Source organism: Phodopus roborovskii, unplaced genomic scaffold (assembly GCF_943737965.1).
Source record: "Phodopus roborovskii unplaced genomic scaffold, PHOROB, whole genome shotgun sequence".
Lineage (NCBI taxonomy): Eukaryota > Metazoa > Chordata > Mammalia > Rodentia > Cricetidae > Phodopus > Phodopus roborovskii.
The window spans coordinates 3876695-3901428 of NW_026126549.1; positions in this window are offsets into that span (position 1 = coordinate 3876695).

The window sequence follows — 24734 nt, forward strand, 5'->3', positions numbered from 1 at the left end:
CCCCAATTAATACACTGAGACTCTGTATTAGATATAATTTTGTTGGCCTGGTTACTTGTTTCTTATCAGCTAGCTCTGTCTTAAGTATTAACCCATTTCTGCTGATCTATGTATTTCTCTTACCGGGGAGCAGGCCAGCATACTGCTTTCTCCAGACTCTCCATCTTGACTCCTCCTTACTACTTCCTATTTCCTCCTTGTCTCCTGGTCCCTCCTATCTTCCTTTCCTATTGGCCAACAGTCTTTATTTATTAACCAGTATGAGAAATATATACAGAATGACATCTCCCATCACTATGATTCAATATCTTCACTTTTTTATTAAAGAAAACAGTTAAAACCAAAGAACTGGTAGGATACAATTTTGAATTTTTTGTAATGGAAAAAGAAGAGTTCCTGTTCTTCCACAGCCGAGGGGAAAGCTAATCACTGAGACCACAGTTTGGCAACTGCTGGATGAGAGGCCCAAAATGTCCTCAGACTGCAGTAATAGAAATCCCTTCCTGACCCTTTGTGTCTCTATCACTAACTGAGGATTGACTTATCCTACATCAATACACAGTTTTTATTCAAATACCTGAAATCCAACATGGCCCCAAACTCTGAAACCATTTTGATTGATTTGTTCTGAACCAAACCGATAAAACTCAGCAACTGGCCATCTTACTTTGGTAGGAGATGAGGTCCAAGGGAACCATTATAGACTGATGAGTTTGTCTGAGCCCTGCTGGCCCCAAACCTCCCTAGCAGAGAAGTTCAGTGTGGAAAGGATTGTTACCAAAACCCCACACACATTTTAAATAAAGACACATTCTGCAATCTTTCTGGTAAATTACACTTGATTGGAATGAAAGATAAATGTCACAATTGAGAGCAATTTATAAAAATGAAACGGGAAACAATTTCTTGTCTTGTGTTGTTAAAAAGAAACAGTCTCACCAGCAGCTTTAAATAGAACAGTGACCAGTGGTATGCATTAGTGCATGGCCAAGCAGCTCAGCTCTGGGTGACTGCTTGTTTACATATATATTTGTGCATGTGTGTATGCATGTTTACTGGCAGTAAGGAAATGTTGGCATGTGAATCTGGATGAGGAAATCAAGAGCAAAGATACGTTTTTTAGGCTTCAGTTTACTATTAGAATCTCTTAGCTTACTTTATGGAGAGAGAAGGGTGGTGGGGGACTATCCTATACCTATTTGCAGATTTGTTGGGTTACTTGGGATAATTACAGTTGCAAATTACAACAATCTAACCCAAACTGTCTTTTAGGAAGGGAAAGTAGAAGGCAATCATTTCACATAATAGAGCATCCCCAGTGTGATCCCCTTTAAAGGCAAAGAGGTCCTGAGGCTCTGATGACATTAGAAATATCCTACTGTTTTTCCAGACTGCATTGTTATTGTTATTTGTTGGCTTCAATCCTGGGCTCTTTCCAAAACATGCCAAACTTGGAATGAAAAAAACTTTTTAACCTTTCATATCTCAAAACAAAGTCAGCTTCTACCATCAAACCCTCCTGGTCTCCTCTTGGAGAGGTATGCCTCTCAGAGAAGGTTGCTACAAAGTGAACAGTCAGAAGTCCCCTACCTCTGGTGAAAACTATAGTTACTTTTCTCAACAAATGATTTCAACAGTGCTCACTGGAACCTAGTAACACTAGGCTGAAGCAAGTTTCTACCTAGGTGAACAGTGGAAGTTCTGTATCTACCATGACAGAAACTATAGACAAAACAGATTTGGGGAACCATGAATGTTTCATTGTATTCTTATATAGAATGATTAGAGATCAAATGTCTGTCCTCATGAACTGAAAGCTGATCTATGGATTCCCCTGGAGAAAAACTGACTAGTTGCAACTTCTGAGCTCTTGTATCATCAATACAGTGGAACTGGCAAGTATTTTAGAAGTATGCCACCTTAAGCTAACTGTACCACACTGTTTTAAGTATGAGGTATTAGTTTCTTAAACTAATTGCCCTTGTCAAGTTAGACAAGGCATTTAGCCTCTCTAAACCGAAGTTTTCTTATTTTAAAAATAAGGATAATGACCAGCAATTAGGACTTGACCTAGTAGGAATTAGGTGAACAAGTTATGTGAATGAAACAAATACTATTATCCTCAGTAATGTGAGCAGATTTTAGTGATGATATAAAAAGCTACTGAGAAAAGATTTGTGTTTTACAAACTCAACTCTGAAAAAAAAGATATATCAGAAAATAGAAAAACAAAGATCAATACTATTAAAAAAAACACATAAAAATACCTATTCTAATTTCTCTCCATAGCAAATGTAATATAAAGTTCAGTTTTCAAGAAAGACGTAACTCAGGGCATGAGAGATACTTCAGTGGTTAAGAGGGCATGCCACTTCTGCAAAGGACAAAGGTTTGGGTCCTAGAAGCACATGGTAGTTCACAACCACCTCTCAGTTCTAGGCAACTCCAATGCCCTGTTCTTTTGTACACAGGCAGCAGGCACACACATTTCACACTGATATATATGCAGTCAAAACACTAATACATGTTAACAACTTTGCAATTTAAAAATAAAAAAGACACATGTGAGTAGGAGAAATTTGAAAGTTTCAATACTTCATTTATCTTCATGAAGTCATACCCTGTGATTTTGGATTTTTATTGCCAAGAATACCAACATGGAGGAGAGATGATGCAACCAATGGTACATGGTTCATGGCTATATTCTCAGAAATCTGGGCCTTGGGATAGTCACCATTGTCCTCCACTCTAGTTTCCTCCAAGTGTCATTTATATCGTGTCATCATTAATTCTATGTTCAGTCCAATAGGTATCCTAGAGAACAAGTCAAGGGATACAGACTTGCCTTCCACAACTGGGATTTATTAACTCTGGATTACAGACTGCCCTCTCCACAAACAACAATTAACTTATCTCCAAAAGAAAGGATATAGGAGATTGAACAGTAGGGCATTGGAAATGTCAGACTTTGGAGTCAAATGCATGAATTGATATTTTTGCTGGCCTTGAAACTTGAACAAGGTCCCCACCCCCTTAGTTATCAGATTTAAAAAACTGGGGATGATTCTAGCTCCTACTTATAAACAACAAGGGATACGATCCTGGCATGTGATTATTATACTATCTGCTCGAAGGTAAGAAACCTGCAAGAGTTAGTGCTTCTGTTACTAATAATGTTCATTTTACGGCTGCCTTGAAATTAAAATGATCAGATTATCCTAGCACCCTACCAAGCATATAGTAAATGGTAAAGATGACTCTAGGGTTTTCTTGTTTCCATCATTATTGTATCCAATCTTTTGAAATCAAGAATAAACATGTGCCTACTACATTGAGTGTGTCTCAATCAGAGAAACATACCCTTTTTAACCATGGATTTTTCTCTGCTTATTAGCAGATATATTTCACAGTAGCACCTTTAATAAATTGAATTGTTCTTTTCTTTGAGTTGGGTATTTAACCAAAGATAGACAAGCCCAATCAATGACCTTGGGAGGACTGACTTTAGAAAATGTTGTTCTTAAATGTCATTTGCATACATGCCTGTTGTATGTTAGAAATACTCCCTCTGGTACCTTGCTTCAATTTCCTTCCTGATCCATTAGTATTGTTAGTGCTTTATGAATTTATACTTGGGGGCATGGGGTTAAAAATGGGCTTGCAAATATCTGGATTATTTACCAAGTCACAGATGGAAGGGAGCTTCACAACAGCCTGACTCTCATTTCCCTCACCTCCTCTTACGGCCACAGTTCTCCATCTTGTTCATTACAAGTTCATTTCAGCCACCCCCAGAATCAGCCTTAAGGGTCTGCTAAACCTTAATTGGAATGAGAAGTCAAGACTCTCTCCAGTTCTATAAAGGACAAAGCAATGCACCTTAGTGGTTTGGGAGATTCTCCAAACCCATGCCACCATATTAGCAGCCTCATTCCAAAGCAGAAATGTCTTAAAGCAGTTCTTTTGAAATACAAGCAATTTGAGTGACAAATCAAAATTACACAATTGGGGGGGAAAGATTGTCAAGCCAAAACATTGAAAGTAATGATTCATTTCAGAAAATAAAATGCTCAAAGAAACACCAGGGAACTTGTTTTCGGCTGCAGTTAGCTTAATGAAACGATTCTCTAAGTGGACATTTATTGGAAATCTGTGTTTAGAAGTCTGGAAATAAATTCCATTTTTAAGTTATGCATTGCCCCCCCCCCCATCTTCTTCTGCATTTGCAGGCCCATTTTATTCAAAACTGAGCACCAGATATAAATAAGAGTGTTTTTGGGCTGCTTTTAAACTGCTGGCATCTGTTAGGTTAGAGGAAATCTGATGTAGCAAAGCTTAGAGGAGTACAGAACGATTGCCAAAACAAGAGGGATCTTTTATTTATGTTGTTGAACAGTGTTACGTAACCAGGCAAGTTGTTCATCTTCATTCTTTAGGGTGAGTATATGGGACAATATATCTCTTAATGTTTAGCCAGCCAAGAGACCATTAGCTGGTGCTGCATTATTTAGCTGTTAAATTGATTTGAAAGAAAATTAATTATGTATGTTCAGCTAAAGGACATCACTGCATTCAGTAAGCACTTATTATGAAGGCCTCCTTTTCTCTCTCTCTCTTTTTCTGTGTGTATGTGGGGGGGGTGGCTAGTGGCTGATTACTGCTTCGGTGTCTCCAAATACCAAGCAGTCAAGAGTTGGCATGTGCAACAGCACAAGATCAAGGCTTGAAACACAGCTTACCATTCCTTCAAGTTTCTAAATTTGGAACCAAGCACGTTGATGCGTATCTGTAAAATAGCAATAATAAGAACATCTTCTTCAAATGTTGATATCAAGGACTGAAGCATTGAGTGCAATGTCTGAGACATATTATGAACTCAGCAAGTGCTAAAAGCTACAGTAATTACCACTACACCCTCCCGAGTACAAAACATTCTGCAAAAGCAAAGGGAAGTTGATGACTAGTCTTCCTGTTTGCTTTTAGCAATATGTCTAGCTGTGCTAGGGAAAATTATGGTCAAATCATTTTAGATATACAGGGCCATGTTCTATACACTGAGGAATAAGCAGAAAACCTGGCAAGGTTTTTGTTTATATTTGTTTAATTTGCCATAACTTAACATAGTTCTTTACACTAAAGTACATCAATCAAAGCCACACAACAAAATGCTGGGTGATGGATGAGTCACAAGAAAAAAGACAGTGTCATTCAAGAATGGGCCTACTTGCTTCCATCTTTATTTCAAGAAAGAACCACTGGTGATGTTTAATGAGACTATAACCTCAAATAAGAGCAGGATCTCACCCATTCATGAGTTTAGAAGATTAAAAAGCCCAAAGTGAAAAGACTTTTGCAAATGTACATAGTCGGTGAGAGCAGAGCTGATGCTCACAGCCAGCTCTTCCACGCTCCTCTTCCTCCTTTCTCAGGACTCTCTCTCTAAGCAGGACTCTCTAAGCTGGACAGTTGTGATTCATCTGACTTGGCTTTCTGCATCAGGAAGTATTACATGAAAGGTACAGTTTTTACTCAACTTCAAATTTTCAAAGGATATCCAAAAATAAATCCTTAAAGGAATTTGTTTCAAGTTGAAAACAGAGCATTGTAGGGACCAGGGAAATGGCTCAGCATCTATAAGCATTTACTACTCTTACAGAGGCTCTAGTCCCGTTTCCAGCTCCCATCTCATTGGCTCACAATTGCCTGTAACTCAAGTTCCAGGAGATCCAAACCCTTTGATCCAACTTGGGCACTTGCAATGTATGTGGGTCACATTACCTACTTTACACACACTAAATAAATAAATAAATAAATAAAATTTTAAGAGGAAGACATTCCATATATTTACAATTACTTACAATTAATACTTGTAAGAGAAAACTAATTTTAATCAAAGCCTGCTGCCTACCAGGCTCAATGCCAAGCACTTCATTTGTTTTGGGAGTAATCCTCATAATTCTCTGAAGTGAGAGTTAGGAGTAGTAGAGATTAGAAAGATTCCTGATTTTGGGTAGTTGGTAAAATCAAAATAAGGCCCCACTTGGAGTCTGCAACCAAAGTGGGTAGCCTTTAATGATCAACAACTTTTGCTTCCTTTTCTGTCCCCAAGAACCATAGAAAGGACCCTGTAGTTCATACTCCAGGTATGAGGCAGAACTAGAAGGTGGCACAAGCATGCCCTGACTACTTGGGACTAAGATGTTTGTGGTTGAGTATTTAGGGAAGGAGAGGAAGAGGTACTGGTAAGCGAGTACCACAAAGAGAGTGTCAAGTATGGGGACACTTTCTTCTGTGGTTACTAAGAATAAAACTCTCCCAAGTTTCTGCTTCTCTCATATTTCCAAACAGAAGGAATAGCTTTGCACTTAGTATTGTCTGAGCCAAAGGTGGAAAATTATAGAACAGATCATTTTAATATTACTTAAACTAATTGCTGTGCTTATTGAGCATCATGTAAATAAAATCTATTCAAATATCTCCTTTGCCCAAGACTCAGGGACAATCATGGAAGAAGGGGTAGAAAGGTTGTAAGAGAAAGATGTCACAGAAGACCAGGGAAAAATGTGTAGTCTGGACCTAACAGGACATTGTACTCATGAAATAACAGCCCTGAGGTTGCTAAACATAACCAACATTCCAGTATAACAGAAGGAGAACCTCACAAGACCCTAACCTAGCAAAAGCACTATGGGACAGTTGATGGTATCTTAGGTAGAGCCAATTTTCTTTTGAAGATATGGCCCCAAGTAAGTCAACCACACTCCAGTTCCCAACCACATGAGTACATGAGCAGTGCAAGTTGAATTATATGGGTTATAAAACAAAAAGAGGGAGGGAAAAGTGGTGAATTTGCAAGAGGTACCAGGGATACCAGGAGGGTTACTAGAAAGAGGTACCAGGGGTACCAAGGAAGATTAGGATGCAGAGGACTGAAGTGAATATGATCAAAGTACATTGTAAGCAAGTTTGAAATTTTCAAAAATTATTAAAATGAACCCAAACTCAATGCTATAATTTACTAAAAGTAAAATCATATTAAATGTAAATGATGTTAGTGTCTTGAGCCCTAACAGAAAAAAAAAAAGCAGTCACAGTCTTTCAAAGCTCCTTGAAAAAAATGGACTTATGTAGAGGGTAAGAAAACTGCCAATATTCAGATTTCTCCCTTAAAGATCTTGCCAGGTAAAAGGTCACAGTTAACTGAATGTAGGGATAATCCACCTTTTAAATGCCATAGTTTCTGACTCCAATAGAAGAGTTCATGACAATGTAAATCAGGAGACAAGAAATTAGTGAAAGTGGATCCACTCCATGTATCTTCAGTTAGGTGCTAGCATTCACGGGAATGAGCAGTGAATTCCTTGGCTGTTGGTCTCTGGCTCTGAGCACACATCTCCAAATGGATTTCCCATGGATTTGGGGCCCTTTAAAGCCTGTTGACTATTTACCATTACTTTGCTATGACACTTCTGTGATCTCTTTTCCCATGCATGTATTATAGTGATTTACACCTGATAACATAGCTCAGGAAGAACTTGGGGAAGAAGTGGGTGTTGACTGTATTATCTTAAAGCCAGAGAGGAAGGAGTGAAAGATGAGAAAGTTATCCAACTCACGATGTTAAGAAACTGTGGAAACAGAGGCCCAGGGTGTCAGCAGAGCGTACATCATACCACCATGGTCACTTTCATGCCCTTTGGTATATGCATACACTCTGTGCCAAAAACAGAATTACATGTTACATGTTACTTCATCATATGAACAGGAAACTCCATGAAAAATGGGGCAATTGCTGTTCCAAATTTATAAATAGTGAGGCCAAGACTCAAAAATTATAGAGGACATGTGATCATCTCAGTAGTATGGAGGTAGGGTAAACCCCAAACCCCTATCAGCTCAGCCTGCGTGCTCACTCCTTCCCCCATATCCTCTCTGAGGAAGGGCTGTTGATTTTTTATTTTTGTTTTGTTTTGTTTTTCCATCAACCAGTCATTAAGTGCTTAAAACCACGGGACACTGGTCTCTAGCTGAAAATGGACTGGGAGAGTGAGATTATATTTCTAATGCAGAGCCTTCTCTTTGTATATTTAAACTGTTCTCCCCTTCAAGTATGTCTGTGCTATATTTAATAAGTTTTAGCATACTTTACTTTAGAATAGACTCAGATTAGCATAAGATTGCAAAAGGGTCCTCATATATCCTGTATCTAATTTCTATTAATACCAGCATTTTGTATCGGTATAATACTTTGCCCATCATTGCATGAACTAATATTGATATATAATTATGAACAAAAGCACACTTTGTCTGTGTTTCCTTAGTTGTAACCACCATCCATTTTCCGTTCCAAAATGCCATCCAGGCTACCACATTCCAATTAGTCATGTCTTCAGCCTTTGTTAGCTTTTAATATATTAGGCAGTTGTGAGGAGCAATTGTTCAGGTCATTTGTAGATATCCCTGATTGAGGAGTTAGCTGAATTTATGTTACAATCAGATTAGACCTGTAGGTTTGGAGGACGGGTGGCATAGAGTCAGTACCTGCTCATAACATTCTAGAAGAGAGAGGTTGTGCCTAGGGGGCTTAGAATTACTGATCCTTACCTCGATATTCCAACTAAGTCAGTACAATTTTCACAACTGGAAAGTTAATGTTTGCTCTTTTTTTTTTTCTTTTACAGTGTACTGTTTGGAAGGAAGTTGCTATAAATATCACGCACTTGATGTGGTTGCCAGTAAATGCATGAGAGATTTCTCTGTGTACCACCAACTGTGTATTTAATTCAGTGTGGACTAGGATATTCATTTCATGCCTCTCATATCTCAGCACTTACATAACCCCTTTGATGTTTGTGAGCTCCTTCTCTTGGTGTCTTTGTCATGTTGTTGTACACCATCATTACAGGCTTTATTATTGTGATTTTAAGTGAAGCATAATAATTGGGCATATTTAGAGAGTGCAGTATGTTAATATAGCACATGAATATGACTCCAAAGGATCAAATGGAAACCTGTACATCCTTAAACATACCTTCTTGCTGGTAGATATCCAACATTTATAGTTTCACATATGATAAATTATTGCATATTCTTGTCACTCTTGTACTATAGATCTTATTCCTGTGCTCTAACTATATTTTGATATCCATTATTCAACCTCTCTTCTATCTCCTTTTCTTCCCAGGCTGATTTTGGTAACAGTGTTTATCACAGCCAGAGAGAAAACTAGTGCACTGTGTATGTAGTGCCATGTGTCCATTATTATATAGTCATTTTTGACCTTATGCTGCACCAGTATAATCTCCTCTCCAAAGGACCTGCCAACCACTGAACTTTCCAATGTCTGTAGATTTTTCTTTTCTAGAATGTTCTAAAATTGTAATCATGCATTATGTAGCCTTCCACACTATTGTGCATCCCTTAGCATCACCTGATGGATTTAGGATTGACATCCGTCTTTGTTGTGCACACTGACAACTAGTTCCTTTTTTTTCTTGATAATATACAATTGTACTAATAGACCAGTGTTTACTCAGTTATTCACAGGAATGATGACTGCTTTCTGTTGGGGTGACTATTAGTAAAGGTACTACAAATATTTCATGCAAACCTTTATGCATATGTATTGCATAAATGATGGATATATGTGCATCCATGTTTATGAGCAGTGAGATGTGTGTGTGCATGTGTGTGCAGAAGTGATGTAAGTATGCCTTGTGCATGTATGTGATGTATGTATTTGTATAGATGTGATGTGCATGTGTGCAGATGTGATGTATGTATGTATGTGCAGAAGTGATGTATGTGTGCCTGTGTGCATGTACATATGTGATGTGTATATGTATACAGATATGATATGTATTGTGCAGATGTAATGTAGATATGTGTGCAGATGTGATATGTGTGTCTACAAATGTGATGTGTGCATGAGTGTGCATGTGTGTATGTAGATGTGCTTGGCTGTGGGTGTTCCAGTTGGATGCAGATATTATTTCATATACCTTTCTCTATCCCTCTCCATCATGCATTTTGAGACAAAGTTCTTTATAGACAAATGACTAGGAGCATCATGCAGTAGAACATTGCTTAGCTTTGGAAGAAAAGGACAATTGTCTTCTAAAGGGACAGGACATTCTATAGTCTAAGCAGTAATAAATGAGAGAATTCCTGTTGACTCACATCCTTCTCCACTTTGAGCACCTCTGTTATTGTCAAATTTAACCACTCTGACATATCTGTAGTAAGTCTCATCAATTGATTTAATTTGCACTTAGCTCATGATAAGCAACACTAAATGTCTTGTCACATTACTGTTTGGTGTCTCTTTCCTCTTTGGTGGGGTATTTATCCAGATGCTTGCCTATTTTTAATTAGGTTGTTGAGTTTTTAAAGTTCTTTGCATATTTGGTTGCAAACTCTTCATAGGGATAGGTTTTGTAAACATTTTCCAAATCGGCAAGCTTTCCTTTTTCTAATATGGTTTAAATTCTAATCCCCCAAAAGATAGCTCCAAATCTTAACGTCTAATATCATTAATGTGAACTTACTCAGGAATGTTTTTTTTTTCACATATGAAATCAAGTTCAAATGAAGTAATAATAGATTACAAAAAATGATCTCTAAATTAAATGACTAGTATTTTTATAGCAGACGAAAAGAGGGTTGGGGAGAAGACCTAGTGGATAAGAGCATTTTCCAGGCCAGCATGAAGATCTATCTGCATTCAAATGCCCAGAACCTACATAAAGTGTCAGGCATGTCTGGATATGTCTTTAACCCCAGGATTGAGAGTGCAGACAGGCAAATCCTAGGAGCTTGCTGAGCAGGCAACCAAGCTGAATCAGTAAATTTCCAGTACAGGGTATTTTCTCACAGCCACAAAAATGAAACTGGGACTCACACATTCAGAAGCCTGTGGATAGTTCCTGCCATTCTTAAATGAGAGCAGACATTAGGAGCAATGTTTGGCTGCCATATGACGAGGCATTGAAATGGGTGACTGCAAGAGCAAAGACAGGTGGCCAGTTTGAAAGCACTTGTCATAACCCATATGGATTCATTTCCCTTTAGTATGTCTGTGTTAGTATGTGTTTAGTATGTGTTTAGTATGTACTTTGTTACCCACATCTTCCATACCCTTTAAAGTTAAATTTATTTCACCTGGAAATGTCAGTTGACATAAGCTGCTAGCAACACTGGGAACTATCTAAGTTTCAGGGATCTACCTAACCCAATGTCATATCCTTTCTTAGTACCCAGTGGCCCCATTTCCTATCATCACAGATGAGACAGAATAAAGGCCTGGATAGCTATACCCAGTGGCTGACTATAGCACAAATCATATAAACCCAGAGACAGATACTGGAGTTCAAGCTGAAGATCAGAAAAGCAAAGCAGGCAAGCCTCTAGAGGGTTCTTACCAAGGGGGTGATCCTGTCCTCAGAATGACTGCACCAAAACTCAGACTATACTGCGACTGCTTTAAGCTCCTGCCTTATATTCCTCTACAGTGCTGAAATTAAAGGCATATCATCCCAAGTGCTGGGATCAAAGGTATGAGTTCTGTTTCTTTTTTAGACTGACTTACTCTCAAATAGTGCAAGGTGGCCTTGAACTCACAGAGATCCATCTGCCTCTGTCTCCTGAGTCCTGGGATTAAAGGTGTGGCCACCACTGCCTGTCCTCTATGACTAACTAGTGGCTTAGTGTATGTGTGGCTAACTAGTGGTTTAGTTCCTCATTATGATGGTCAGGCAAGCTTTATTTGTTAGATTACAAATAAAATCCACTATGGCTGACCATTTTGTAGTATGATCCTAGCTTTGGAACTCCATGTTATCTGGTCAGTTGTCAATATTATTGTTCAATCCTTTCCCTTCTCATTCACCTACCCTTTCCAACATCCAGGGCTTTGATTCCATGAACTTATCTTTAAAAATCTGCATTCTGTACTTCAAGTGTGAGTTTTGTCATTGGAGAATGACATCCGTGACGGCTCCCCTCCCTGAAGGACTGCATTCCAGGTAAAGCAAAACGACTCTGCAAACAGCTTTGGAAAAGTATTTACACGAATAATGATTAACATCGGCAGAAAAAGCTCACGCTCTAGAATAATAATGAAATAGCTTTCTGAGGGTCGGTAAATATATTCATTTGAATAATTCTAACTACTGCATCTGAGGCCATTTACCAGAATCCTTTACATCACTAACTAGCTACAGGGGATAAGACCAGTTTTAAATTATTGAAACTGGAATTCCTGCATCTGCACTATACATAGTCACACGAACCTTTCTGCAGTTCTTTCGCCGACTCTTATGAGCAATATTATATCACTCTGACAGCCTCATAGCATTAAGGGCTTTGTTCTCCATCTCAACATCATTAACTCAGCTCTTTATTGGGTACCTGCTATAGCTTGTCATTGTTACAAATACCACAGAGTATATTAAAGTCATTTTGTGATTAGGTATACATTTGTAACTCGTGTAAGTAACTTGTTTACTTAAAATAAACTTGTCTTGATTCATGGGGTTGAGGTGATGCTGCCATGAATCTCTGCTGTGGTGTTCTATTTCCACATTAAATGCCATATTTTCCTGAAGTTGTCATAAGTTAAGAGCGAATTTCTGCTTGGGGGAACTTTTAAATGGTACCTACCCGAAAATGAAACCTCCTGGGTAAATGGATTTCCTTCTGACAGATTTATTGAGAAACCTAATGTTTGAACAACAAAAAGTTATTAATTCTAAGAGAGTAGAGAACACATCAGAGTTCCCCATGAGTATATGATCTAGTGGGAAGACTGGAAAACTTTCTTCAATGCTAAGGCTACTTTGTTCCCAGCTCTAAATTGTTTGTCCTAGGATGCTTGCTTTTCACTCAGCAGCCAGGGCCATTTTGTTCTATGTGAATCATTTACATAAAAACATATTTGATGTGTTGCAGAGCAAAACATTGCAAAACAAAGATGTGTGTCTGTGTGTGTCTGTGTGCACGTGTATATGTGTGTACATATATGTGTGTGTACATATACATGAGTACATACATATGTTGGGGGGGTCAAAAGTTCCATTTCCAAATTATCTTTGAGGACACATATATGTACATTTTTATTATACATTTTTAATTAAAATACAACCACGTGACTTTCTCCCTGTCCTCCCTCCAGATGCTCCCAGATCCCCACCCTCCAATTGCTCCATTGATCTCTCAATTGTGTCCAGTTATGGTTTTCTGTGATGGTCTCCATTTTTGTCAAGAGAAGTATCTTTGATGAAGGCCAAAAGCTATGGGTGTAAGGCTAAGATTTAGGCTGTAGTTGGGAGTTATGCTCGTCTAACAAAGTTTTGGTAGTAAATTCTCTTCTAAGATCCATGACTTCACTAGCCCCTAATAGATGAGGTTTACAGTACCAGGCAAGGTTTCCCTCTTATTGAATAGATCTAAATCCAACTAGACAGCCAAAGGTTATCACCAACATGAATAAAATAGTAAGTGCAGTTTAATCCAACAATCTTAGTTGTTGATCTGTTTCCTACTTCATATCCCCTGTATGCTGCTAACTGAACAGTTTTCTTCTTTATTAGAATAAAAAGAATGGAAAAGAAAAAGAAAACCATGCTTTACTATCCTTAGGTGTACTATGTAACCAGGCAACAAGCTATTATCAGGGCAACCACAGTCAATGACACAGAGGGTAGCAAAGCACTTGAACTCATGCTGTTAGAGCACAGAGAAGTAGGATGTATGGGTTTTCTTCTTAAAACCTTTTTGGGATGCCTCATCCTGGAGGTACCAGGACACAGGCTTTGGTGGTCAGAGTGCCTCAGAAACATGTTCAATGTCCAGACTTGTAGGTTTCCAAATGTTTAGCAGCTAATATGCAAACAAATTGTAAACAATGGCTGCTGAGCACCAGATTCCATAACAAAACCAAATTGCAAGCATTTATTATTTTTGGAAACCTACACAAAAGACATATAATTAAAATATCAGCCATCTTCACAGATTCCAGTATGATGCAGTTTTTCACATCTTATCACCATTAAGTGTTTTAGGGAGAAAGATAATAACATTCAAAATTGATAATAATATTTAAATTTTTGGATATCTTTATCCCATGACTTTCCTTTAAAATAGTAGCCAGGGGTTTATTTTTGTGTGTTTGTTTTATCTATAGCTTAAACATAAGAAATATCTAGTTATGTTAAAGCTGTACCTCATTGGGGCTTATCTATATTTTTTCTGAATAAAAGAATTTTTGCCACTAAAGTATGTTTGTCAGTTATAGCATATTTCCTGGAGGTAAGGACATGATACTGTGTTTGGATCAACAAAATGTGTAGTATATGTGTGGTGGTTTGAATAAGAAAAGTCTCCCATAGGCTGACATATTTGAATAGTTAGTGGTGCTATTTGGGGAAATGACTGATCCTTTGTGAGGAATATTCTTGCTGGAGGCAGGCTTTGAGAGTTGATAGCTTAACACTACTTCCAGGTCATTCTCTTAAGTTTCTGCACTGGAGAATCAATTTTTCCCTCCACCTCTCCCTCTTCCTTTTCTTCTCTCTCCCTCTGTCTCCCTTTCTCTTTCTTCTTCTTCCTCGGCTACTTTCTCCCATCTTTCTCCCCTCTCTGCCTCTCTCTTCTCTTCCTAGTAAGTGAGCTAAGATCCTCACATATGCAAGGCAAGTGATCTTCTGCTATGGAGTTGTATCTTCAGCCCTCAATCTCTTATCTGATTTTCTGATTAGCCAACGATCCCAGTCATCTGTCAGGAAAAAAAAAAAAAAAAAAAAAAAAAAACACTAGGAATGACAGAATTAAAATGTCTCTAACTATGTATTTGCTTTATCTATGGTTCAAACTCAAAAACACCAGGAAAACAATCAAAACTGTGATTGCTGAAAGCAATTTATGTTCTTTTTCTTTTTTTGCAGTTTGCCCTTAGGGTATACTTCACTAAGAACATTCAAGTCATTATATTTTCCCCTGTGCTATGTTGGCCAGCATGTGAATTAATGAGTTAGTGTATTTGTCACATATATTTTTTGTAAAGTTTTATTTGATTTGATTTTGTAACTATGTAAAAATGTTTATATAATTCTTAAGTCAAATATGCAGAGCGAAGTACTGTCAACATGTAGTTTTCATGGTGTTCCATCTACTTTCTTCAGTAGAGTATGCTTGCATTTCTCTGCCATCATTTTGAGAATAAGTGGAGTATGGTTTCTTTGATTTTTTTAAATATCGTTTATTTTTGCCTAACAATATATCCAAGGGATTATGTAATTATCTTCCACATTTTATTCTATATTGCTTAGTATCCAATGGATAGTTCAGTCAGGGTCCTCATTCTAGATGATTCTGTTGTTTCTATAATATGCCCTTTTATATTTTGCCAGTAAAATGAAAGATATATCTAAAAATGAGACTGCCAGAAACATTGGCTAACAGATAAAGGCATTTGCTGCCAGCTAAGCTTGATATCTTCAGTTTATTTCTCAGGTCCCACATGGTGTAAGGAGAGAACTGATTCCCATAAGTTGTTTTATGACTTCCAAGGCACATGTACATCCACACACATATACACAGATGATGATGAATGAATGAATGCAAGATTGCTCCGCAAATGTTTGTTTTAATGGCAGTGACAAATTTAATTTTGGTACCTACCAGATTAATTATTTTTCTTTGACAATTTGAACATGTAAAATGCTTGGATTTAACACCAATTCTGGGTATACACTATGGTTTTCTTTCAGTATAATTTTTATTTGCATGTGTCTCATGGGGGAAATGAAACAGCTTCTCTAGCTAATAACCATTTACAGTTTTGTCTATAAATTTATTATGGTTTCTCCCACACAACTTCCCTTAACATGTTCATCTTTTTCTTCTGTGTTTTCTGCTGACAAACAATAAAACATTTAAAAATAAACCTTTATCTGGCATTTCAAATTCTAGAAAACGATGCATGCCATTCAAAAATGAAAATAGTAAAATAAGAGTGATACTATCTTTAAACATGAGTTTTCAAAGTAGCTCAATATTGTAGATATGCCAGTGAGCAAAACATTGAATGTTTCCAATCTATTTTGAGGTCTTAATGGTGTTTTGATACAAAGTGGAGCCCTTCCTCTTACTGTAAATTCCCATTTAGTGACAATTACCCACTGATGCTGGTGGTAGCAGCTGGAGCTTTCCTTTTCCTCTGTATTGGCACCAGATCTGGAGAAGGTAACATAAGTGGAAAAGCATAGTTGATGTCACAAATTGAAGTCATCAATTTTGATAATCTTAATACTATTCCTCCCTCAATTAGCACAAATTCTGGGTAAGAATGGTGAGACTTTTCCAAATATAGCATCTATCAAAATATCTACCTATGTAGCACTCCTTGAGGCTTGCAATAAAAAGTATATGAGGTTTCCCACTGAACGGCTGCTAGAATAAACTAAAGAGAAATAAACAGAAGCAAAATGAAAATGCTGCAGCACTAGATAGTTTTTTAAGCATCACCTGTGGGGATTTAAAGGAAAACACACAAACAAAATACCGTTGGGTTGGAATAATAGCATAACACAGTGATACAAAATGCTTGGCTAGCATGCATGGGGACCTAGGTTTAAACCTTATGCTAAGAGGGAATGGGAAGGAGGGGAGGAGGGAGAAAGAAGAGAGGAAGGAGGACAAGGAGGAGGCAAAAACATGAGGAGGAGAGAGCAGAGCTTAATTCAGTGGCAACAATCAAAAATGATTATCTTTTACTTTAGCTTGAAAATAATAAGAAAATGACACATTTGCGGTTGATGGGAAACCAGGTTGAGAATTGTCAGCAACAATAATCACTATAATCCATGTAAGAAATTCTTCTCATTCTTACTGAAAACAATAGCTGTGTATCATAGGATTCTAGAAATTCATTTCTATTGGGCCACACTATGCTAGTCATCATTCAGAGGTCTATGTAGTGGATAGGGAAATGGAGGCTTGCTGAAGCTAAATGTCCTAGTACAGCCAGAGTATAAATGTAATCTTGTGAAATTATGAAACAGGTATGAAGAGAAATAAAAAGTACATGCACTTTACTTCCAGTTTCCTAGTCATCCTAAAAACCATCTTAAAAATCCATTTCCCCCACCAATTTTCAGATGCTGCCTGTATTGGATACCAATTTGCATAAAAAATGGCTTCTAATTCTGGATTATATGTTGTTCCATTAGTGTTCTGAGCTATCTCTGTGCCAATAGCATACTGTTTTAATTACAAAGGCCTTCATCTTATTTTGAAATAGCTGAAACTGGCCTTGCATGATCTTCTATTTCAATTCATTTTTTAGTCATTCTTTCATGTTTGTTAGTTTGACTTAGGCAGGGTAAAGTTTAATATAGTAAAACCTACAGAGCTTCAATAATAAGCATGATGGATACTGACCAATTATCCAACATTTGTTAAGGTGCAGGACATTTACAACACCTCAGGAAGCTCCCTCTCCACTATCCAGGGCAATTATCCCCCAAGGTAAATGTGTGTATCTATGTACCTGTGTACATGTAGAAGTCAGGAGAAAACATCTGGTACCTTACTCTCTCATTCTTTTGCCTTACTCCCTTTAGTCAGCATCTGTCACTGAACCTCAAATTAGGGTGGCAGCCTGCAAGGCCCAGCAACCCTCCTTTTCTCCAGTCCTCACAGTGCTGGGGTTACTGGTACATGTGAACTCATGCTGGGCTTTTGACACAGGTGCTGGAAATTCAAATAAAACTTTTCATGGTTGCCCAGTAGGAGAGCTTGCCCACTGAGCCATCTCCATAATCAGCAATCATTGCCTTTTATTCCACAGATTCATTTTGCCCAACCTCACAAATACAATTACATAGCATGGGGTCCTATGTATCAGGACTCTGTTGAGTAATGTATGCTTATTACACCCAAACTTAATATATGTCTCATTTACTGTTGTCTAGTATTTAACATGGATGGAACTCAACTTTATCTTTGTTCTTTCAGAAAATGGAGTGGTCTGCAGTTCTTGACTGCTCTGGGTAAGTGTTCCAAAGCATTCATTTCCAGGTTGTTGTTACAGGAAGGTTTTTATTTTATCTGAAATAAGTACTCATGAGTGGATTGAATGGATGTTAGTGCAGATTCTTCCATGAAAAGCCAGCAAACACTTTCCAGTGAGTCTGTCACTTTACATTCTCACAACGTAAGCAATACAAGGGACTTTCAATTGACCAACATCTTGGCTAAGGTTTAATGGTGTAAAAATTTTAATTGTATACATCTATTGATTATAAAGTATATAGTACTATGATTTTAATCTTTGCTTCTGGAAACGTAATGATACCAACTACATTTTGATGTATTTATTGACCGATCCAGTGTGTTTTCTTATTAGAGTCTGGACTTTTGCTCATTTTTTTCTCGAGTGTGCTAAGCAAGTGTCACGCCACTGGGCCTCACCACCACCCCAAGTGCAGCTTTTAGTGTAGAGTTAGATTTAGTTTCACTAACTATGATTTTAATAGATTAGTTATACCATGTACATGTATGTATATATTAAATATGTTTGGCCTAATCTCAATATTCATTTAAAACACTGGATCAATGTGCACAGGCATTCAATATAATTATCTTTTGAGTCTGTTTTGCATTTCACTCAATCACTTTTATTTAATTTTTAAGACTTGATGATGTTTTTGTCCTAATAGTGCTAACACTGAAGGTTTTGGTAATAATCTTTACATTGACAACTTTATTTAAAACCATTATTGAACCCACTTGGAAGATATATTTTCTATCATTGCACACTATTGCCAATTTTTTAATTACATATCTCCTATTTCTCTTAGTTAAGAACCATAAGGCAATCAACAAGTTATAATACTTTTTCACACACTTGTCCATTCTTCTCTATTTTTGACAGCTATATTCTATCTACACTTTCAGAATGTATAGACATTTTATCATTGAGATTTGACTCTAGAGGGTAAATATATCTGAAACTCAACTCTAGTCTATTTTAAGTCATTAGTGATTATTACAAATATATATTGACATATTTTCTTTGTTTTTCTTTAACATTTCACCATGTTAACTATACAAGGTATTATTATAGAAGGTAATAGTCATAATTTAATGGTAATAGATTCTTATTTGTTTCTCACAATTGGTTTCTGTAATCCTACAAAGTTGAGCCTTTGGAATTGAGGGTACATCATACAAATGTCCATCTCTAGCATCTAGTGAGTAGTATAGGATAGTATATTTTGACTCTGTTACTTACTAGCTATATAGCTATGAACCAATTGCCTCAGCTTTAGATTCCTTATCTGTAATGAAGATTAGTACCATCTGCATTATATAACCAAGGAAAAAACTATCAATGATTATTATTATATACTTAAGATACTAACAAATCAAAAGCTAATGCAAGTTCGACTGTTGTAGGGAATTCATGATGCCTTGAGATGACATCCATTGACCCAGGCTGGGCATCATGGATTTATTCTTTCCCTTTCTCTTTCCCCAGCAACAGTTAACATGGAAATGTGACATCACTGACTGGGCAGGCTTCTATGAGCTTTGATGAAAAGCATTATGTGGTCTGGTGCATCTTCATGCAAAAACATTAATTAGTAGAATTCACTGTGGGTTCACCGACATTTAATTAACTGGATTAATTGAATTTCCACTGATTACAGAACTATGACAGCATCAAGTTAAAGGGAGTAGATTATAGTTATAGTTATAAATGTTCTCTTTTGTGATGGCTCTTGTCTCCTAATACCTCAAGTGACAACGAAGTCTATTAAAAGTGGCCATCATTAGAGCATATCTCTTTACTCATCACCTAGACTTCATGACAGTTCTGTAAGGCTATAGAATTAAATTCAGTGACTATTTCTGGAGTTCAAATCAGTGTAACTGACAAGCTACTTCATTTTTCCTTCCTCATTTGATGTTCATTTGGAAATAGTCAAACCTAGGTATAGTTGCTTCTAAAACAATAAAATTATTTTATTTTATTAAGGAAATAAAAGCGCTATTTGGAAAAGGTAAAATGGAGAAAAACAAATAAAAAAAAACATGATGGTTAAAATACCAAGATGCATTGTGAGGTATATCCTCAAAAATCATGTGGATGTCATGGGTGTATAATAGCATTATTATTGTTGTTGTTATTGTTTTTTCATTCAGTTTGTACAATGAAGGCAATTGATGTTCAGAATGGTAAAATAACTTCCGTAAATTCATACAGCTACAAAGTTATCCATAGCCATATACTTTCCACAGACAAGTATATGCACAAAGATAGAGAGAAATGGAAAGACAGAGTCAGACGTAAACTCAGAGAGAAAAGACACAGAAAAACAGAAGGCCAGAGAGAGAATGTGGATCATGACTGTACTGGGAATATTAAGCTCTTTGTGTCTGTTTATTGTCATGGTAAGAATGCCAGATGGTTTTAATCACCCCAAAAATAGAAAAGCCAAGATTCAAGTGGTTGATTTACTCAAAATTGTTCAAATAATGAGTGTCCAAGCTCATGGATTTATGACTTAGAGCTTAGAGACTTTCAATATATATCACTATGTCTTTTTGTCAATAATTTTGTAATCATATCATCAAAACTTTGCTCTGTTCTGTGAGGGCATATTGTAAACTATACATTAAAGATTAGTCATCAAAATTTTGTAAACACAGTTTTTATTGCATTTGTTATATAATCTAGTACAACATCTGACCTAGTAGAGGCATAGCAGGAGCTCAGAAGATATTTGTTGAATGAATAAATATATGTGGAAATTTTAATAATACTACTGTGTACTATGCACTTTCCTGAAGGAAACTGTTTCTGTTGCCTAATGAAACACAACTAAAAGTGACAGTTAAGGGATTTCATAACTGAAATGCATGAACACAAGATGAAGAGCATGCTACAGGAGATGGCAGGAACACACTTTGGGAATTTGGAAAATGAAAAAAAATGAGTGGTAACATAGTACATATGAAAGTGTAAGATCATAATCTGGCAGTGGGAAAGAGGGGAAGAGAACCAGTTTGCACTATCGAGCCCACTATAGCTGATCAAATAGGCAGCAGCAGGCTCCCCTGCAAGTGGAAGTGAAGATTCTGCTACAAAGAGAATGACTGCTTGAAGGAGCTGTCTCAATTTCCACATGGCTGCTCTTCCCACTAGAGCAACAATTGTAGGTTAACTCTCTGCAGAAGGAAAAGAGGATGTTGAGACTGGAGGATGTGATGTGCATTATGAAGTGACAGAATAAACACTCTCTGGTCACAGCAAGGCAAAGCCACATAAGTAGTGCATGTAAGGACAGTCCAAGATTGGAAAGAGGAAATGTATTGCTGTGGGAAATGACTCCTCACTCCTAACTTTCATTTGTTGGCCAAGAAACAGAGAGGTTGCTAACCTAAGTCCTGTTTCCTTAATAACCTTGTGGAAACTAAGCTCTGACATGCAGTAAAATTATTATGAAATGCAGGGGCACTTGGAAAAGTCAGGACCTGTCATTCTGCCATAGCTCAAGGAATTCTTGACTTAGGCCCCAGGGAAATACTCCTTGTCTCTCATCCTCGATGACATGGTGGGCTCCTGATAATGATGAAAAGATGATTATAGTGCAAGTTGTGCCTTGATTTGGGGGAAGCCCACGGGTTGGAGAAAGGAGAAAGGAGTGAATGGTTAAGACTTCCACAGACAGCTCTTTTGAGAGATGAAATGTTCTCTCCTGAAAAGTTACACTTCCATTCATTTTAGATTCATTGCATGTTCTAGAAGTAACAAAAAATCCATAGCCTTTGCAACAATGACTTGTGGTAGTGGAAGGATCCCCTGTAATATTAAACAATTGTTACTCATATTTGTACAGATAATATGGAGGTCTGGACCTAATGAATTTATATCAGGTGAGCCTGAACCTTTACCCAAACATAAGTTTTAATGAGCTCATTATTGTTGTGTGTACATTGCATATATGTATATATTCACACATTTGTGTACATGGGAATGAATACATGAGTCTGCATGGGAAGGCCAGATGATGTCTTCCTCCATCATTTCCCAACTTATTTTTTTGAGACAAAAATTTTCACATAGCCAGGAGCTAACTGCCAGCCAGTCCTCCTGTTGTTGCCTCTCCAGAGTTGTGGTTACAGGTACACAACACATTAGTTCTGGGATTCTGAACTTAAGTAGGTCCTTATGCTTATAAAGAATCACTTCACTAATTGAGCCATTCTTTTCAGTCCAGAATTAATTGCACCTTGTAATAAACACTTTATGCTTATCTGGGAAATTTGATTTAATAATAAACACTAATTCGTTTTGTCTTTTCCCTTTAAGAGGAAAGCATAAGAACAATGTTATATCATTTAAAGAAAAAAATTGAAAATATAAAAAAAATATTCATTTTATTTTGTTACTTTCATTTTAAATTACTTTGATGAAAAACACATTCAAGTCTTATACACTTGAGTAAATTACATTTTTCAATCTTTTGAAGCACCCATCAATTCAACCCACATTATATGAAAATCTTGTTTATAATAATCAGTGATTTGCTGAAAAAGGACAAGTTAAGTATTATACCAATTTATGAATTATATCTGTGTATGTTTATTACTCATAAACACATCATTAGTTCCTTTACAGAATATGGAGGTTTTCTCCATAGGTATTTGATTTAATCATCTTTGATATTTCACTAGTATTTATTTATGTCAATAACAAAGGTTGATTCATGTTCTCCATTCTTGCCATTATAAAGGTACTTATCAAGGCAAGAAGTACAACTCATTTTCCATTTTACACTTGGCTAATTTGGCATAGACCTTACACATATTTAAGCATAATGGTCTTTGAAGCCTTGCTAGACTCAGCATTTTTTAATAGCTGACCTCATCAAAAACTGCTGCACAACACATCCCTCTTCTCCTTTTCTGTGGGTGTTTTGCCTCTTCCTTCCAGGCAGCCACTGGCAAAGTAAGACCCTAACTTCAGGCTGAAATAGTACAAGTACAGGCCCTTGGGATGCCTTGAAAATGCTGGAAGCTGGAGGGTTCAAGAGCTCTACCTACAGCAGGTTCACTGGAAGTTTTACAAAGGACCACTGGTCACTCCAAGAATCACTTCCACAGCAAGTGGCTTCAGGTGGCACAGGTGGGGGGCGGTTCATAGATGTTAAAGTCACATGCATCTAGGGAAACAGCTAGTTTTTGTGCTTTCTGAGTATTTGCATCCCCCAGTGCAGAACTACATCTGCTGCACCCCAGATGTTACCAATCCTCACCTCCCACCAAGACCTCATGAATAGATTATAGGATCTATTCACAAATCCTGCATGACAGACCTACTTAGCTGGCCTTCACCAACACCTAACAGAAGTGAAAGTGTACACTGGTACTATTTGGGGTATTATTGTTTGAGGGTACCTGATCTAGTCATTTTAGTTTGGGATAGACCTCTCTGACTTAGCTGTGAGGAGAGAACTAAGACTTCTACTTTATGATGCCGTGTGTCCTCAGCAAGGAAGGTGAGCCATGAAGGCAGAAAGAGCAACAGTAGGGCCTGCTCAGAGCCCATTTGTCTTTGGAATTATTTCAACAACCCCTCCACCTCTAGAAAGTTCCTGACTCCAAATATCTACAGATGTTCAATGAGCAGGCATCTGCAAAAGGTAACCCGTGCCACACTCCTTAACTGTCTAGATCCCAGTCAATCTCCATGACCCAGTCATTACTGTATTGCTTTGTGTATATGGTCAGCGAGACTGGCTTTTTTTGAAATGAGGGGACAGTATTAAACCCTCCTACCACTACTGCACTGGGAAGGTGTGAGCCATCATTAAACTAAGAGAAAGCACTGAATGCCGCAAGGTGACTGATAGCCCATATGCATCTGAGCCATTACTCTTTAAGACAAGCATAGAAGTAGCATGCCCCACAGTGCTGGGATATGTACACATATATCCTGTCCTTGTGGATGAGTTTGTGATTTAGTGCTAACAAACATATCGCTAGGAGACAAATAGATGTGCTAATGGGTGAAGATTTAGTCGGAGGGAAAAGCCATCAGTCTCCTCTGCTGTAAGGGTCATTTTGACATCTTTTGCTATGATATTTCTTAGTCATTTTACTGCCTATGCTTACTTTTCCATTTTATACATTATAATTCCAAGTTGAGTTTCTCCTGTATTCTTGAATATTTCTTGGTTACCTCAAGGTTTTTAACACAAACTCATAGCACTTTGTTACTGAATGATCTATATATAAATCTTTTCACCTGTCTAACTAGCATAACTACTATATTTTCTTTTATGGTACTGGGGACCAACTGAAAGACTTTGGGTAAGCTAGCAAGCACTCTTGCACTGATATTTTTAACTATGGAATTGTAATGTGTTCTTTTGCCTAAGTTAGTATGTTCTTTTGGGAAACATTTATTAAAGCTTTAACAGTTTCATAGTTCCTAGAAATTTTAACATACTAGTAGCTAAAATAGAGCTTCTAGAACAAACAATAAATGCTTGGATAACAACCAAAGATTCAAAATCTGGTTATAAATACACTTTGAAAACTAGTATTCCATTATTTTTTCCTTTTTAAATATTTTCTAATATTTGAACTTCTAATATAATTACATAATTTCTCCTTTCCTTTTGCTCTGTCTAACCTCTCCCATGTATCTACCCTCTGGATTT